This window comes from Lichenostomus cassidix, chromosome 8 (assembly GCF_008360975.1).
Source record: "Lichenostomus cassidix isolate B80296 chromosome 8, HeHo_3.0, whole genome shotgun sequence".
NCBI lineage: Eukaryota > Metazoa > Chordata > Aves > Passeriformes > Meliphagidae > Lichenostomus > Lichenostomus cassidix.
In genome coordinates, this window is record NC_139489.1 from 15,192,711 (window position 1) to 15,211,041 (window position 18,331).

The 18,331-nt window shown below is 41.3% G+C and overlaps 1 protein-coding gene and 1 long non-coding RNA gene across 7 annotated transcripts in view; one reads left to right on the forward strand and one right to left on the reverse strand.

The window, feature by feature from the left end:
- Positions 1–18,331, forward strand: part of LRRC8D (leucine rich repeat containing 8 VRAC subunit D) — a 51,976-nt gene that overhangs the window by 4,795 nt on the left and 28,850 nt on the right. For 3 of the 5 annotated variants that reach the window (XM_085068029.1, XM_085068032.1, XM_085068031.1), the window contains exon 2: positions 6,892–7,031. The exons of 1 other annotated variant lie outside the window; for it this stretch is intronic. The gene's annotated coding sequence lies outside the window, so the exon portion shown is untranslated. Of the gene's footprint in view, positions 1–6,891; positions 7,032–15,538; positions 15,646–18,331 lie in introns of those variants that run through there. One more of the 5 variants, XM_085068034.1, reaches the window with a different exon arrangement.
- Positions 4,750–6,669, reverse strand: LOC146433906 (uncharacterized). Of its 2 annotated transcripts, none has more exons than XR_014853755.1 (2): positions 6,221–6,669; positions 4,750–5,066 (listed from the first exon to the last, which is right to left on the reverse strand). It is a non-coding gene; the product is annotated as an uncharacterized LOC146433906 (long non-coding RNA). The 2 variants fall into 2 exon arrangements; XR_014853754.1 differs by lacking the exon at positions 6,221–6,669 and adding an exon at positions 5,846–6,045.

An 18,331-nucleotide genomic window follows, 5' to 3' on the forward strand; every position in this document is an offset into this window, starting at 1 on the left:
TATTTATCATGGTCTCGCATTTTGTATTGTGTGATCAACAGAAGAAGATACAATCTTTTTCTTGTGATCTGCCTTGCTCCTTGGTAGAATTAAAAAAAAGAACCCTCTGTGTATGGTCTTCTTGTCAGAAATGAGGCATCTCAGATGTTCTATCTTACGAAGGTTTCCTTTGAAGACCAGGAAATTGCAGTGGAAGATTTCTCAGACCTAAGGGGTGGGCATTACAGATGTTTAAACACAGTTGTTACTTTTTCCTGTCAAATATCTCTTCAAACTGTTTGCTGTGCAAATAAATTAAAAAAAAAAAACCACTGTTCTCAAACTGGTGTTTCAAAATCTCTTTATTCACTTGCTCAGGATTTTTCTGTCTGAGTCATATCTCCTGATGATTTCCCCTGCATGGTTAGACCATGGATGGGGCAGACCAAAGTGTCTGTTGCTGTTTTAGGTGTCTTATCTGTGACACTCACATGGAGCTGGTAAATACGATGAGACCATCTGCTGGAGACCAGTGATGCTCAAGATGAACCCTTCCCTGGGTTCATTATGTAAAGATACACAGAGAAAGGGAAAAAAAGCCAGACATGAAGGCTCTTTTTAGCCCTTTTGATGAAGCAGTGAGACAGGCTCCTACCTGTCCCCATGCAGCCTAATGACTACAACGTCACAGCCAAGATACAGGGTTGTCTTCTTTTCCTCTCTTGAGTTTCGTTCTTTACAAGTCAGCATTGAGATAAGTTTCTTTATAAAAGGTGTTCCTGATTGCCCTTGGGTCCTGCAAAAGCCAGGGCTGCCACACCTCTTGTGTTTTCAAGTCTGGCCAATGGACAGATACCAACATGCCTGCTAAAAATGGGGACTTTGTGTGGAAATAATTCTGAAGCACTTTACTTTTGCTGCAGTGATTTTCCAACCTGGGCTTATAGCTCTAAGGAGAGAAGAAATGTACAGGATGTGTATATGAATGTGATGTCTGAATGTGTACCTGTTCTTCATCCATTGCAGGATAGGAAGGAAGGGAAGCTTACATGCTCTCAGCTGGTGTGGGAACTTGTAAAAAAATGCTGATGCCTGCAACTACCCCAGTGCAGGCTTGCTGAAGCTGTGTGTGCTAGGGATGGATATATTTTGATGTGTGCACATAAAAAGTTGATTTTTTTCACGTTGTGTCAATAAAAGGTATGGTTTGTTATCTGTCTCAAATAAACTGATTAAATAACCAAGCTTATACAACACTAATTTGTTAATCATTGAAAATAACCTTTCAGTTCAAGAGCTTCCTCTGTGAAAATTAATATTTTATACAGAAGTGTTATGTAATAGACATTTTGTTGCCTTTGCAGTCCTGCATGGAGGAACACGGTGTTAAGCAGATGTCATTTGGATTGTTTGGTGTAAATTTGTCCTCTAAACCAATGCAAATATCAGTGAATAATGGAAAAAAAAAGGTCCATAATGCATGTTTGTCGATGGTAGTTTGTGTACAGATGATGGAAAGAGGATAGGAGTTACTTTGGTGTGACGTTCTCTGCATTAAAACTTGAGTGAGAAGTGTCAGAGGTAGTGCACTGGCTTGCTTTGTTTCCAGGCAGCACTATGGTTGCACACACTTTCCACATGCATTAGCAATTGCCTTCATCAAAGATGCACGGAGACACCAGACTTCACGGTTAATCTGACTGGTGTTTCAAAATACAAACTGAGAAGTCTACATACAGGGTTCCTCTCAATGGCTGCCATCCAGAAACTTTTATGTACTTACTTTCCGACTAATTAAATTAAGAAACAAAGCCTAACCTAGCTAGCTTAGCAGGGGAACTGACAAAAGGGAAATGAAACTTTTCACGCACTTGAGTTTTTTAAAGTAATGTTTGCTGGTTTAGAATCCTTACTAAATTTCTACAGTTTTCCCTCATTGGCATTGTTAGCAGAGAGAAAGGGAAAACTGGGTTGATAGTTTTGCTCCTCTCCTTTTCTATCCTTCAAAAAAAATCAAATCTGGAAACAAGGAAGTGGAGGAATCCATACATAAATGCTTGTTGGTGCTGCAGAAGTTGTGAGTTTAACCAGTGCTGGTGTGTGAAAAGTGGGTAGGAAAGTGGCTAACAGAAGAGTAATAGAAGAAAAGTGTTGGAAAAACAAGTGGACTGGGAGTGAAACAAAATTATACTAATAGAAAATCAGAAAAGTGAAAAATGTACTGGTTTGGATGAGATTCTTTTTCCAGTGTTTAAAACTTATATTTATGCTATGTTTATTTTTAGTGTAAGTTAATTTAGGATGTATCTAGATTGAAAGGTGAATTTAAGAGTGTCTTTATTTGCATTGATCAGTTTAACCCAAACAAATTTTAAAGAAAGAAACCATTGAGGCCAGAGTTACAGGAGAACAAATATAGTAAAGCCTGAAAATAAAAACATCAGAAGCATGCAAAAGTACAAAAGAAAATAGTAATAGTGAGGCAGAAAAAAGGAGATAACAAAACTGTGGAGAGATTTGAGTAAATATAACATGAAATCATAAAGCATGAGGTTATATATACTGTTCTGCCAGCGCAAAGTGTGTGAATTCTGTTTGTTTGAGGGTGCCTCAGCCCAGAAACAAGGCTTTCATGCTCACAGTGGAATGGCCAAGTTCTCCCTGTTTGCAGTCAGCTTGAAAGCAAAGTGTTTGAAAAAGCTCATTGCAGCAAATTTAATGGGTACCTGAAGCTTACAGATTGAACTGGTACAAGCTGGTTTTGATTAATGGTTTTGCACATGTCTGATTTGTATTTTGAGATTGTAGTCTGTCCATGTGCACAGTGGCCCAAAGCAGCCTGGTCATAACCAGTGTGTAGCTGGTCAGTGTGAGGAACAGAGTGCTCCTTCTCTGCTGTTTGTTTTGTGCATGGAGAGAGAGTGATGGCCCTCCACACTGATAGCTGCTGATTTCTGTCACCTCATCCATGTTAAGACTTCTCAGTGTCTGATTATTTACCTGTTTGCAGTCTGAACTTGCAAGACCTTAGACCTGGCTTGCTGTCTGCCAAAGAGTGCAATACCAGAGCTACCAACAGCATCCCCCTCTCTTGCAGCCTGTGGGTCAAACAATGAGTTAGCTGTAGCCGTGGGAAGCTTGGCTGCTTGACCAGCAAGGTTTGATTTGTTGCTATGTCTTGGTTATATTCCTTCTGTCTGCAGCAGAAGAGAAGAAGTGGGGATAAATTTGCACACAGCCTCTGGCTCATGGATAGGGGAAGAGGAGGTGGCCACCAAGAGAAGGGAAGAATGACAGGGAGCTTCCAAATTAAAGGGGGTGTTGGGTGTCATGTGAAAAGCTGCAGCAAGGCCCTAGAATGGACAATGAGCTCTGCAGGGAGTGGCAGTGGGATCCTATAGGCTCCCATGTAGCAGGAGTAGTGCCTAAGGTGCTTTCCAGGGGGACTGTGGTTTCAAGACCAGCTGGAGCAAATTTGAGCTTGCACTGCTGTTGAAAGGGGAAGTCCTGCCTTCCAGCCCACCCTCTGCTTTGGGCAAGATGCCTCTCCCAGCACACACCATGGAGAGAGCAGGAATGTTAAGCAGCAGGGTGGCCACAAATCAGCTTCAGCTGACTGCAGAACTTTACTCAGAGATAGCAACAAAATCTGGTATTTATCTGGTTAGGTTACATGCTACTTTTGACAGTACTTCTACAGTAGGTGGCTGTGGTGGGGTTTTTCTTCTCTCATGATGGCATGACACTTTTCCTGTGTGGTGGTTTGTTGTTTTTCTTATGCAGCAGCAAGGGAGGAAGATGGCATTTTAACTCAAGAGATTGTCAGATGTCTTCTGTTGTCTGGGTACTTGTAGATACATGTAGAACTGAGAATTATTCAGTTGTGCTGAAATTAAACCTCTAATGACTGAAACTGCTTCACTTATTTCATTAGCTGAGGTTGTTGGTTTTTTGTTTGTATGGTTTTTTTTAAAAAAATCTCTACTTCTTCCCCAAAACACTGTGACTTCCCTCCTTCTCCTTTCTTTACAGAATTCATAATGATTTGTTCTAAGTGCATTGTTTGTTTTTTTTTCACTCTGTTAACAATGATTATTTCCCTGTTAAAAGCATCAGAAGTATTGTTTTCCTTAATGGAAAAGATGTTTGATCAAGTGACTGTACAAATGAAGGCAGCCACATGTAGGCTACAGTATATAGGACGTGGCATTTGGAGGTTGCACGTGTTATGCCTGAAGTGCCAAGTGTCTGGCTGTGATTCAGATGAAATTGGCACTGGTTGATGCCAACACCCCAATGTAAATGTGGTGTCTTTCTCTATGCTGTAGGGCCCTGAAAGAAAAGTATTGAAGTGAATGAGTGCCAGAGGGGACGAGGTTAAAAGAGAAGTGGTACATGTGCTCTTTATTTAGTCTCCTTCATTGCCACAGTCCCACATACTGACTATACCAGTGTGTATTCTTGTATCAAAGCAGATGTTTCTGTAAGAAAGACATTGCTTTGTTTTAATAAATTGAGGTTGTCACTTCAAAAGTGGGAGAAGGAGGTGAAGGAAGTAGCATAAAGTGAGAATTTGTCAAATGGGATTTGGAACAAAATCCATAAGAATTTTTGTGGTGAGAACTGTGGGGAAGAATCCTTCACTGGTCTTGGCACTGCCCAAACATCTTATGCACTGCTATGATTTATATAAGAATTTCTGCTTTTTCTGCTCTTAGATTGGTTTTTGGTTTGTTTTTTCTTTTGCTTGTTTTAAACCAAAATTTTGTAAGTGTTTAGTCATTTGTTTCCCTTTGCATATCCTCCAGGTATGATTGAATCCGTGTGCTCAGCCTCTTCTGGGAAAGGGAGGGTGGTGGTGATGGACCTCAGCAATCTTTCAGATTGTGATTGAGCTCTTGAAATCAAGCTCTTGTGTTCTTCCATGCCTTACTGAGTGAGGTGGTGCTGTTCAGCCTCTCCTGGCCCCTTTCCTTAAATGCTGATACATTCTGTAAAATTTCTGTAAAAATCACTGTCCTCCTACTTTGAAGGTGGGAACTGCTTTTGCCTGATGTTTTCAGAAGCTGTTGCCTTTGGGGTGGCTGCTGAGGGGGGATTGGAGAGCATGGTGAGCTCTGTTTAGGCTCTTCTTACATGGCTCTCTGACTTAGTAGGGAAAAAAAAAAAGGTCACAGAATCAGCCAAGGTGAATGGCCCTGTGGCTGTGAGAGCATTTTCTGTTAGACCTCAAGTATGATCCAAAGGTCTGTTCTGAAGCCTACTTGCAATAGACCTTTGGAAGATATGTAGTCATGGGTTTTTTCCCCTCCATGTATTTAAAAAACGAGAGTCTCCGAAAACTCCAGTTCTGCATAAAGAGATTTATTTATCCTGAGACCACTTGACCACCCCGAGCCTTTTGAAGAAGAAAAGTCTATGAGGCATATTTTGTTTGAGGATTTAACAGTGTTTTCCCCATCTCCTTGTCCTGAGTCTCTACTGCCAAGAAACCTGGAACAGCAGGTTCCTGCTGACCTTTAAAATGATCTCGGTGGAAAGCCTGACATAGGGCTTGTTCCTGTGTGCTTTTCAGTGCCAGTGGGTGCCAACCCTGAAAAAGCTTTGTAAAAAAATTAGAGGGAGATGGGGGGGCTGGGGGGGGCTTGGTTTGCATTTTTTTCTGTAGTGGTTTGGGAGCAGTTCAGGTGGGTGAGGGCACTGCTCTTGGTGCTGGATGCAGACCCTTATGGCAGAGCAGCTCTGCTGCAGCCACTGCTGGGGTGGAGGCTGGGGGCTGGAGCAGGGGATGCAGCTGGTTGTCCCTGCCTTTGAACCCTGGCTGTGGAGCATCCTTTGCTCTGAGGGCTGTCCCTGTGCCATGTACCTGGGGCGTGCTACCCATGCACTAAGCACCTGCTGCACTGGTGTTGGCACCCTGGCACGGCGTGCTGTGGTTGGCAGTGCTAGGAACACCTTGGGCACACAGCAGGGCTGCTTGGGGTGCAGCCAGGGCAGGAGAGGCAGAGAAGGGTAGCGAGGCAGTGACAGCCTTTAAAGGGCAGCAAGGCAGTGGCTGTGCACCAAGAGTCCTGTAGAATCCTGCCTGTTGCTAAGGGACTCATTTCGGATTTGGAACAGCATTGGTTTACATAGCAGCTTTCCCTGTGTTTGTTGATTGGAGGCAATTACTGTAAAGTACTTGATTTATAACAAGGCATACTTAATAAGCAACAAACTAAAATAAATATTCATGAATTACCTGCTAGAGTCTGGCTGTTCTTTTTGCCGAGTTGTTGCTTTGCATCTGTGGGCTCTGCACAGCCCTGGAGCCTCTGGGTCTCTGAAGGTGAGGGCAGCTGTGCTGGGTCTTGGCTGGTGGAATTTTTGGGCTGAAGAAGGAGGGAGACAATCCCACTTCTTCTATATTTTGTTCATCCTAGAGGACAGAGGTGTTTTCCTGAGATTTTTCCAAGCAGCTCGTTTGACTCAAGGTGGTCTGCTGTCCTGGCATATGGCTGCAGTGTAGCAGTTCAAGTGTCATCGAAGTGTTTGTGGGGAGCACCTGCAGTGCACAGCTGCCATGTCATATGGGTCTGGTCTGGCTTTCGTGGTCGTATAGGGAGGTGATGATGTAGAAATAGTAGTGCTCTTGGTTAAGCTAAGATGAGCCAGTATGTTTAATAAAATACGTGGGAAATGACAAATTGCTCATTTAGGATCTATGCTTTTCAAGAATAAGACAATTCATTTAGAGTAGTTTCAAAGTTATTAAGACAAGGATGTACTTAGTGTTCCCCAGAGATGAAGTGCTGTCAGCAAAAGGATGAGTAACCTTTGTCTTCTGTGTTGCAGAGTAGCACTCCTCTGACCTCCTCTACCATTACCACTTCATTTGGCTAGTTTGATTCACAGCAGTTTGTTTTTATATAGGAGGAATCTGTGGCGCTTGTCAGAATGAGAAAGTGATCATCAGAGTCTGGTTTGGTATTCCTGCCACTGGAGCAATCAGGAGCCAGTGCTCAGCCCAGCTGAAGCCAGAGGAGGAAGGCGGAGAAGCACAGCCTGATCAGGTACTGAGTCAGTAATGGGAAAAGTTGTCTGACACAGAGTAAAGTTATGGGTGATCATTAGTTATAAACAGTTACATTCTTTAGAAGATCTTGTTAACACGTGTGATGCAATGGAGGCCCAGTAAGGACAGCCACATCTGTGGGCCTGGCATGGGTGCATGCTATGTGTCTGAGTTCTGTAACAGATCTGAGGTGATCATAAATGCAGCGTGTTTGCTAGGGTGTTTGATCTGCACAGCTAATGTGCAGTACAGCTCAGTACATGTTTGCAAATACCATTTTCAGGCTTCATGTAAGTTGTAAAGAATGGTCTAGGAATACTCTTAACCAATGTTTGAATGTTAAAGAGCAGTGTGATGTCTTGAGGAAAGAGCTCTTCCTCAGCTTTATTCTTTGTTCTTTTAGGGAGACATAAGTGTTAACTATTGATGAGCACAGTATTACGTGGGAACCATAGAGCACAGAAGCAGACTGATGGGTTTTAAGACAAAACCAACTGTCAGCTTGCTAGATATGTTTTTATATGCTGAGATGTCCATAACCATTCCTGGAAATTGATATATATTCTTGCATTCACATCTTTCAGATTGTCATACTTGAGAAGATTTAGTTAAGTTCATCTTTTATGAAGACAGCAAAGTTCAAGGTTTTGATTTACTGTATTCAGTTTGGTTTTTCTCTTAGATAACTGTGCCTTCCAGTTTATGTGAAACTCCTGCTCTGAGCGCCATGTTTTGAAGAGACTGCATATTTTTATGTACCTTTAGAGATCCCTTAGGAACAGGGCTACTACTTGTTGGGCTTATACAGTGCTTTGGATGGCAGTGGCATGCAATTCACTTTTAGAGGGAGCATTCTTTGAAGAGGCACAATGGTTTCTTCACCTCAAGTGATGCTTTGTCTCCAAAAATACAAGCATCTGTTGCTTAGACTGTCTGAATTCATTAGTGACATTTTTGTTATTTTTTTATTTATTGACCTGGGTAGAAGCAGTGAGGGTTTGTTTAAAATCTGTTAAGAAAATTATTCTTAATGTTCTGGAAGTAATTTCCAGCTCTGTCTGATTATATCCTTCCTGGTGTGGTTAAAAAAAAGGGAGTATTTTTCTAGCATCCATTGTGAATACTTCACTTATTTTTTTGTCTTGGGAAATAAGGATCTGCATTTATTTGATTCAACAACCAGCTTCCTGCTTCCCAAGGAAGAGATAGTGGCTCATTCGTCTGCAAACATCCCTCCTGTGGAGAGTCTTTGTTGGGGAGTTAGAGGAAAGCTAGCAATTCCTAGTGAAATAGCTGCATAGCAGGATGAAGAGGGATTATTGAAGCTTTACTAGGAAATTCATGGCTGTGTGGAAGACCTTATGTACTCCACAGACAAGCTGACCTAAATTCTGCAGCCAGGCCTTACTGGTCTCTGTGTTGATGTGATGTGGCAGGCTGGATAACCTGCAGCAGATCTGGGTTTAAAAAAAAAAAAAAGGGCAGGGGGAGAAGAGAGAAGATTTATATTTGAGTGGAAACACAGACAGGCAAGTCTTTAAAAGTGTATTGAATCTGTCTTAATTTTTTGGTTGTTTTCTAACCCACACTGCTCTATTCTTAGTAGTGAGTATTTTTCACATAGCCAGGATGAGTCTGTATTGTAAGGATGCTCATTAGGAAGAGTGGAAAAGTTGTTTACTCCTGGATGGTGAATACGTGGATGGTTTTGCTCATAAGAGGCTTTTACAGATGGCTTGGAGTTCCGAGATAGGTTTTAGCAGAGAAATTGTGCTAAGTATCTTATCAGTAGGGAAACAGTTAACACAACTGACACTTGAACTCTTAGGGGGAATAGGATTAGTATCCACTTGACATAACTGGAATGGCTTATGCTTAAGTTTCTAGGCAATGTTTGTTTTTCAAGATTATATATAATACAAAACATGACATAAAAATCCAAATAGAAAACAAAGTGCCAGGTCTGTCAAAATCAAGTTGGTCAGTCTGACCTGCATGCAGTGTTTTCCTGCTGTTACTTCTTGTAGTAGTGTTGTGACTTTGCAGTTTAGCTTTGCAGTTAGCTGGCGCAAACGTGGTGTGATGGCAGTTGCTGCTTCCTGCCTTTTTCTGCACACAGAAGCTGGACTGATGCAATGCTCTCCTTTGCTTTCACCCTTCCTGCCTGCATGCTTTTGTTACCTGGTCTCATCACTTCCTCCTCAGGTTCCTCTACTGGTCTGAGAGGAATGTTTTTTGCTAGTCCTGCTTACACCATGTCCTGTGAAAGGAATGGTTTATGCAGGCGGAAGAATTTTGCAATCACTAGAAGGGCTTTTGCAGTAAGGTTTTTGCTGGCATAGTTGGGAAGCAAGAAAAAAATATTGGCTTATACAGTTAAATGAACAAAATGTTAAAGTGTGGCTAGGGGCTTTCCTGCGCAAGTGTTCTGGTCTGGTTACTGTGATGGAGTGTGTGTGTGTGTATATTTATAATATATTTGTGTCTGGAAACCTCTTTTTTGTGGGAGCATAAGCTCTAAGTCTTGAATTTTTTTAGAAGAATTTCTGCAGCTGCAGCATCCTGAAGTGCCAGGGGAAATAGTGATATTCTGAAACATTGCTGGCTTATTTTAGATCACATTTCACTTGATGTGCTTTTGATTTGTTTTAAGAACAACTTGTCTGTATAAGCTATTTGTTTACTATACGCACATAATAAGCAGCAGTGCTGACCTTCGACTGGAAACCAGAATGACTGCTGGTCCTGTTGCCCCACTGCTAGGAGCAGGTATGGTGAGGGGATTGGAGAGCAAGGGCTGTTTCAATACCAGAAGCAGTAATTACATGCTTATTAACTGACAAATAAATTAAATTGATTGAAAGTCCCTCCAAAATGATAAACTGGTTTTTGCTTGCAACAATGTTATTGCCAAGGCCGCCTCAAGGCAGAAGCAATGTTTTCCTTAGTGTAGATATAGATGTCGTTTTGAGTGGTTCTTTGCAATTAAAAGAACTTTTGTGCATCTCGCTCCAGTGTTACAATTTTAGTGTTGGTTTATCTTTTCTTTCTTCCTGTCCTCCCCGCAGAATTTTCAATGTTATTGTTAGAGACAGAAACTGAAAAATAACTGGAAAATATCTGGAAAATAGCCCTACTTTGGTTTTCTCAGTGTTTTTGCGCTCGTATTTCTTTGTCTGGACAGGGGACTTGTCCATTACTGATAGCAGAAGCCAGACCCCACAGCCCACAGGTCAGTGAGCTGAGCTGCATGCAGCCAGCTTGTCCTTCTGGAGCCTGAGCCCAGCCTGGCCGCGGGCGGTGGCACCGGCACAGCGCGGGGGAGGAAGGAGATGGCACTGGTGGCGTTTGTCGCCAGCTTGCTAGAGCAGAGCAAAATCTGAGCAGGGTCCAAATGCAGCTCTGCTCTCTTTAAACCTTCCCTGTAGTAATGTCTTGTTGCGTGTTTTTGTGTGTATAGACCTGTTTCCTACTGGATGTGTATCAAATTCAGTAGGCTGCTGTATTCCTAGCTAGGCGTTTTGGCACATTATGATGTTATTTTGAAATACCTACCTGCTCTCAGTTCTCGTCTGGAATCTCAGGAGGTGCCTTTTGGATAGATGGGAAGTGATTCTCGACATGTTGCTCCCTCAGGCTTTGTCTGTTGTCTTTGGTAGGCGATGCTCTTTTGAAGAAGGTAGCTCACCATGGCAGAGTGCTTGTTCTCTCGAAGGCTGACTGCACAGTGGGCTGCTAAATCCAGTTAGTGAGGTGCAGCATCATAAAGTCTGTCCTTGTCAATGCCCAGGACAGGAGGCTGTGGCTTCAGGAGAGGTGAAACACCTTGAAAAACTGAGAAACCACAGGAGAGATTGGAGTGGGGGAAAGTTGGCCTTTCCAACCCCAGTTTTCCTTGTGTAGATATGCCTAACATGTTGTCTTGTAATGCTGTATTTGCACATGATGGTGAAAAGGACATACCGTAAGAAGTTGGTGACATTATTGCCTTGTACCTCAGATAGTAAAGATGAGGGGAAGAGAGAGATTTGCGAGGCAAAAAATGAACAAACAGCTCTTTGTTGCTCGATTATTTTAGTGCTGCTGTGGTTTAGCTGTTACATTGTGTTACTCTGTCCACAACTTTTTATGGTCCTCTTTTAGAAAAACTTTAAATTTACATAAGTAATACATTTCTCTAGTTTTATTTATTATTTCAAGTGCTAGAATATGCTTGCAATTACAACATTCCACTGCCTCCGGTGATTGGATATATAAAATTCTGGCCTTTTCTGCTGAGCAATGAACTCCCAAACTTTCTGCTTATCTGACTGCATTTCATGAAGTAGCTTTTGCTCAGTGTATTATTGGAAACATGGAGAAGTCTTCTGTGCGTAATTAGAATTGTTTTGATCAATAAAGCATCGGTCTCTTCCTTTTCATTAACTCTTAGGTTCTGCAGGAGCTGGGCAAAAAAAAGTGGTTTTTTTCTGCTCATAAACTGAATCTGCTGCCTTTTGGGGTAAAATGTTTTTCCAGGCAGACTGCGAACCAATTTTCTTGGGCAGTTCAAGTAATTATTTAAGGAATGTAATAATTGTTAACATTACTGATATTTGAAACATCGGGGAAAAACAATTCCATGAAAAGAAATTTTTTAAGAAAGGAAAACCCCATACAGCCCCTTCCCCCCGGCCCCACCATGTGCTGTTTGAAGTTCTGTAGTAGTTAAGGGAGCACTGCCCGGGTTTGGGTTTGGGGTTTTTTTTCAGTCTTTACTATGGAGGAAGCATTGAAATTTGGGGCTTTAGAGGCCAAGCTCAAATGCCATCCCACCACTCCCCCCTGCAAAGCCCCACCAGATTGTTGCTTGCACCAGAGCTGCACTCTGACGTTCAGCTGTCTGGTTTGCAGCTGGATCTGGCAGTCCCACAGACTTTGCCATTTTGGCAGATGGTGTGTTTTGGTGACTTGCTGCCTCTCATGACACCAGGTTGAGATGCTGGTAGTGCTGCTGAAGGTTGGGAACAGCAGCCATTCCTGTGGCACAGGTGAGATGGGGAGGAATGTGGTGCTGCATGGGCTTTTAGATACAATCACCTGTCTTGTCACCACCTTTTGGCTGATGAGCAATGGCTGTTTTTTCCCAAGTCTGTATGTTCCCTAGTCCTTGGACAGTCACTGGTTGGTGGCAACTTGCAGTCAAGTCCACAGCGATACCAGTTTTGCCTTTTCAGCTCAGGGAACAGGATGGGGAGCTGCAAGGAACCTCTGCAGGATCTGGGTGAGTATTTGTGAAGTCAGAGGTAGGTGGTGATGGAGCAATGAGATGCCAGAAGGGAGAACATGAAGCACAGCTAATCTTGCAAGAGTATATTGGCCCACTCCTCTGGATTGTGCTGTCTTGGTATGTGTACTTAAACTGAGACTATCTGGAATAACTGGCTGTCAACTTGTTAAAATAATCACGTTGCCAAGACCTCTATCATCTTGTTAAGCTTCATTTCAGACTTACTGCATGTTTTTTCACCTTTAATGGAACTAATTCAAGGGATGCAAAAGTGAGGTTTAACACTCTAGTTCTACTCCCTGCAGTTAATTTAAATTTTCTTTTCATTTGATTAATTTGATTTCACCCTTGCTCTGTCTCAACCAGTGTTCAATCAGAAGGCAGCAACTGAGAAACTCTTCCCTTCACTGAAAGGGTATGTCTAGATTGTAGGAGATGGGAAAATGAGAATTGGAACTTTCATCCATAAACATTTACCAAAGCTTATTACAACAGCCTCTTCTTTGTTAGAATAGCTGGAGGTATGCCAACTTAAAAAGCCCCAAACCTGCTTTGATTTGACTTTTACCTAGATCCTTATGTGTAATATCCTCACAAGGGGCAGAGCTGCTTCTGTTTTTCTTGTATGTTGGATAGTACTTTCATACATTGGTGGTGGAACTTGGTTGGTTTTTTTGCAGTGTCATTGAGTTTCTTTTCCTTGTGTGGGTTGTTCAAATAGCTGTGCTGGTGGGAAGAAATAGAAAAAGCAGTAAGAAGAAATTTTCTTATTTCATGAAATAGAAAAATATGATGAGGCAAGGGCTGTCAAGTATTATGCATCAATTTTGTGCTTCGCATGCTGAGGTCCTGACCTACTTGAGGTCTCTAGGTACTTCTGCAGTGTAAGTGTTTAGCAGTGATAAACTGCAATATCTGGCAGAGGGATTCAGTGTGCAAGGACACCTGAAAAAACAACCTTTAATCCTTTCCCTGAAATGAGCTGGTTTCAAGGTTTCTATTTTTTCAGAGAGGTTGGACAGGGTACTTCCATTCAGTGTATGCTGGCATGATATTCAGTGATCAGCACTTTGTTTTAATAAATGTCAACAAAGTAATATTGATAGAGCTGACTTATTGGACTTTTGTTTTCCCCTGCATGTGTGCTGCATTAATTCTTTGAATGTTTTTTTTTTTTTCTCAGAAATAATCAAGTAAACCAGGAAAAGCCCCATTCACCAATAACAGCTGAAAACAGCAAAAAGATAAGAAAACAAAAAAAGTCCCCAGATACCCCTAAACAACAACAAAATGAGCTATAATGTTGTCAAGGAGAGGGTTGCGTGCAGCCAAGGGCACTTGCTAAGAGGGAGACAGGTTATGAAAGCCCATCATTTATCTTTAATTTTTGAATGAGGGCAAATGTACTTGTGTTCCCTAAATAAATGCTTTGAGTAGTTATGTTATTTATTGTTCCTTATGGTATTAAATGACTTGTTAATATTAATAGTTGCACAGCTTGTCACAAAAGGCCTTGGAGTTTATTCTTGGTTTTCTAGATAGTCTGGTTACAGATGATGGAACTAGACAGGCTAAAGGGTCATGGCATTTTAGAAAGAGATTCTCTAAAAAATATCTAAAGGACCTTTTAGAGTTAGAGGTGTCCCCAAGGTAAGCTGTTACTGGTTGATCTGAGGCCAGGGATGCGAGTGTTTCTTGCTCATTAATTGCACCACATATGAATAGATGTGTGTATGATTAAAAGGCTCTGTGAATCAGCATTGGCTGAAAATATTTTCTGAAGTTTGTATGGGTTAAACGGTGTTTGTATGGGTTAAATGGTGTTACTGATGTTTCTTGACACCTTTTCTGCAATGTCATCTCCCCTGTTAACAGCATCTTTAGGGGATGGGCTTGTTTTCATTCTGTATAACCAGAGTGCACAGAAGGAATGTGCATCTTGTTTTCAAAGCAGTCATAGACCAGTCCTCAGGAGCTGACTCACTGCTATTTTGTAAGCAGGGTTTGCCTTCCTTTTATGCAGTTCTGCATTTTCCATTCCACAGTCCATGGTAATTTAGATCTTGAGTGTGCTGGTGCAAAAGGCCTGCTTCCTAGAGTAGTATCCTATCCCCATGCATGTGGTGTGTGCTCAGCCTAATTTGATACTAACAAAAACAATTTTTGGTTATTTCACTTCTTACTAGTTGGGTCTTAATCAAATTATGTTACAAAGGCGCTTTCCCTGCAGCTAACATGATCATTAACAAACAAGTATTAATGATTTGGGGGAGTATTGTGTTTGTTCTGTTAGTTATTGTTGCACTGTCTCATTTGTATGGGCTTGTTTTCAAATGTTCCTGCACAACATTTGACTTTCCTGAGTTTCAAATTAATTGTCTTGTTCTGCTTGCATTTTAACTGAGCTTTGCCATTGGGATGTCATGGTAGGGTGGGACTAGTAAAAATGGGCTGCTAGAAAGATTCAGATGGAAGGCCATGGTATAACTTGAGCATTCAAGTCAGAATTTCTAGTGTGTAGCACATCCTGAATAACACTAGATTCCATTATTGATTTCCAAAATCACTTAAACTCACTCTTACACCTTAGTAACATTTTATGTATGTCAGGTCAGATACTTTCCTGTGACTTTTTATTACTTCCTTTTACTTGGCTCAATTAGATTATTTTTTTCCACACTGGCATCTTCAGAGGAAGTAAAGTGCCAGAATTCTTCAATGCTGTCATGATTTTTATTTTTTAATGAAAAGCTATTCTGAAACTAACTGTGCACCAATGTGTGAATCAAACTTTTCCCAAAGTTCTTCTACCTCTGTAATTTTTTTTATCACTTTCCTAGGTAAATGTTGGAAAATCAGATTGTTTCAATTGATATTTTTGCAAAACTTGTGTGGCTGGAAAACTGACAGTAGTCATGTGAATTTCGTATTACTTCTGCGTGATTAAAATCACCAGCAGCACTCTGGGCTGCTACTAGGAATATTTCCAGAAAAACAATATGAGACATGGGGAGATAACCCAGCAGGGACTTTTTTCCCTATTCCTTGTATTCTATGGTAGCTCCAAGACTGAGCATAGTAAAAAGGAAAGATGTAAATCATTCTTGCGGAAAAAGGGTGGAGTGATTCCAGTTTTCCTGGTAGTAGCCAGGAGGCTGTGGAGAGGGGAGAAACAGTAGGAAGCTTTTTGTTTCCTGGGTGGAGTTTCACGTTTGACACCAGTAAGTGGAGCCTGATGTGAAGGCACTGGGCTGTAATAAGGCAGCACCTTCCCTGGGAGCTGCTGGACTTCAGCCTGGGTGCTCCTGCAGGAAACTCCACCCTCTCCTTCTATCTCTGTCTGGTACGTTTTCTAAGCCTTGCTGTCGTCTTGTTACTGCTGGCAAAAAGTTACATGAGTGGGAGATATGCAAATGTGTTGTACTGTTCTGATATAATTTTAGCACAGGAAAAGAGCAAGCTCTGTATAGGTATCACCAACCGAGCTCCAGTCTTGCAGCTCCTTTTATTTAGTAGAGCTGTCAAACTTTCAAAAGAGATTTGCATGGATGTGGGGTATAGGATTAAGTTCATAATTTTGTAAACTTAAAAAGCAGCTCCTATCAGTTGTCTAAAACTAAATTCCTTTACAGACAGTACCAACTGTCTGAATGAGTGTGGAAGAATGGTATCATTCAATGACGTGATAATTGAGGATTTCTGATGATGTGAATTCTCTTACTATTTACAGTGCATTCTGTCACTGGAAGAATACTGACTTTGCAATGAATAACTGAGGTGGAATCTATCTTCTCTTGTTTCTCTGAGTGCAAAATTCTAAACACTGTTTTCCCTTTTTTTTCCCTCTCTTTCCAGTTTTAATGAGAACTTGATCTTCTTGTGGGAGAGGAATGAATCTACTAAAATCCTTTCTCATATATACAGGGTTAAGTATCACACTCAGGAGAGTAATATTCCAGTGGAATTGCAGTCTTCCCATAACAGTTTAGACTTTGGTAAAGCAAGTGGATGAGTCATTGCAGGAGCTTGATGGCTGAAAAGATTGATTAATAATTAATTTAAAAACAAGATGCCCTTTCCTCTGTGTCCTAGCTTTCAGCCATTCAAAAGATCATCAGTTTCCCACATGTAGTTTAACATTTGAGTACTAGGGACAAATTTGTTTTGATGTCTTTCCCTGAATTGCAGATGTTGCTTTGTCTTTGCTTTTGCTCACACATTATTTATAGAGATATAAATGTCAAATTTGATTCAAGTGTTTTGATGAAGTTACAGCACTTTGAAGGAGCCAAATGTTCCCATTGCTTTGGTGTGTTAGGGTTATACTTGCTTCATGACCTTTTTGAGGTGCACTGGCATACCAGGTGCTTCATGGGTAGTGGCATTTCTGTTTTTCAGATATTCTTGCATACAGATCGTTTGCTTTTCTTCAACAGACGTTTGTCAGTCAATGGTTTGTGTTTTTATGGGTTTGCATTTGAACCAGCTGTCTAATGGGAAGCCCTGAGTGCTTTCTGCCTTTATTCTGGGCTAGCAGTAAAAGTGAAGAATGCTGCTGACTGCAGTGTGACTCTGAAGATATGACTCAAAATGGGCCCTTTGGATTCAGTTAAATTAGCTTAAATAATCTCTGTCTGAGGGGAGGTGCAACTGCAGTAGGTCAAAGATGTGAGGTCAATCAAAACCAATCCATGAAAGGCATGGAAGCTTCAGCAAACTTCTGAAATCCTTAAAGAAGTAAACTGATATCCTCTTGAGTGCTCCTGTCTGGGGCATATCTGTGATACAAGACAGGTCTTGTGACTCCGGTGTTAAAAGAAGTAATAACCTGTGTTTTGTCTTTTCCATTAATTAAAAGTGTGATTTATAATTTGGTTAATAAACGCTGTGTGCAGTCCTGGGCAATTTTGGTACTGAATCTTGAATGCTTAGTGCATGGTGAACATACATCAAGGCATTTGTTTGCTGACAGCGTAAAAAAAAGCCACTCTCCAACCTTTCTTTATTATTAATTTATAAGAGTGAAAGGTGAATGAAAATGTGTAATAATCTTGAGCTGTCACTGTCATTCATAATTTAAACCTGAAATGCTTCACATTTTCAGTGCAATGATCCCTGTAATCATTAAATTCTGAACTATGGCTTGGCTGTAGTCTTCTGATCAGGCTTCTCTAATGAGAAAAAGGCTGCCAGATATTTGGCACTAGGATGTAGCTACAACCTTCTGCTGTTGGTGTTTGTGACATTGCATTTTGTCAGATACGTAGGGTATAGCAGCTGACCCTTGCACTTTTCAAAGCCTCAGTGTTTGAAGATTTACTTAAATTTTCCAGCCTGCAGATAATGAAATACTTTGGCCTCCTTTAACCGTGAACTTTATTTTACTCTAGTCAAAAGTTAAGATTTAGTTGCACTGCTTCATAAATGCTGTATAACATTTGCTGCATGCTGCAGTTACTATAAGTAGAGATTTTAGCCTTTGCAAGGATAGCATTGGTGTTAGACTTCAGTGAATTTTGCAGAAAGAGATTGTTTGACCTGTGTAAAAAAACCACCTGGGCACAGAATATGGAAGAAGACAGCTCTCCCTCCCCCTGCCTTTTTAATTTGTGTTAAAAGCACTGAAAATGAGAAATGTAGAGATTTTAGCTGCAGGGAAGAATATGTAATTTTATTTATAAAACTAGACCTTCTTGATTTCTCTTTTTACTCCAGCAAAACCTCCTTTGGTAAACGTCATGTGCAGGATTGAGTGGGTGTTCACCTGCTGGTCTGTAGAGAGAGTGGAACAGGAAAGTAGTTTGCTCTTGCGGGCTGCTGGGAAGAAGTGGATATTTCACAGCTTGAAGTTGATCAGACTTGCTCTGGTGTCAGTATGGGCAGTGGAATTTGACAAGAAGTGGGAGGGGAGAAGGATGAGTGTGACTAGGGTGATACTTTGCGTTGTGGAAGGAAGAAGCAGGGTTTGGAATTCATAGTTTGACATTTTTGAATGTGTGAAAGAAGCCAAAGGAAGCTAGTGGGTGTTG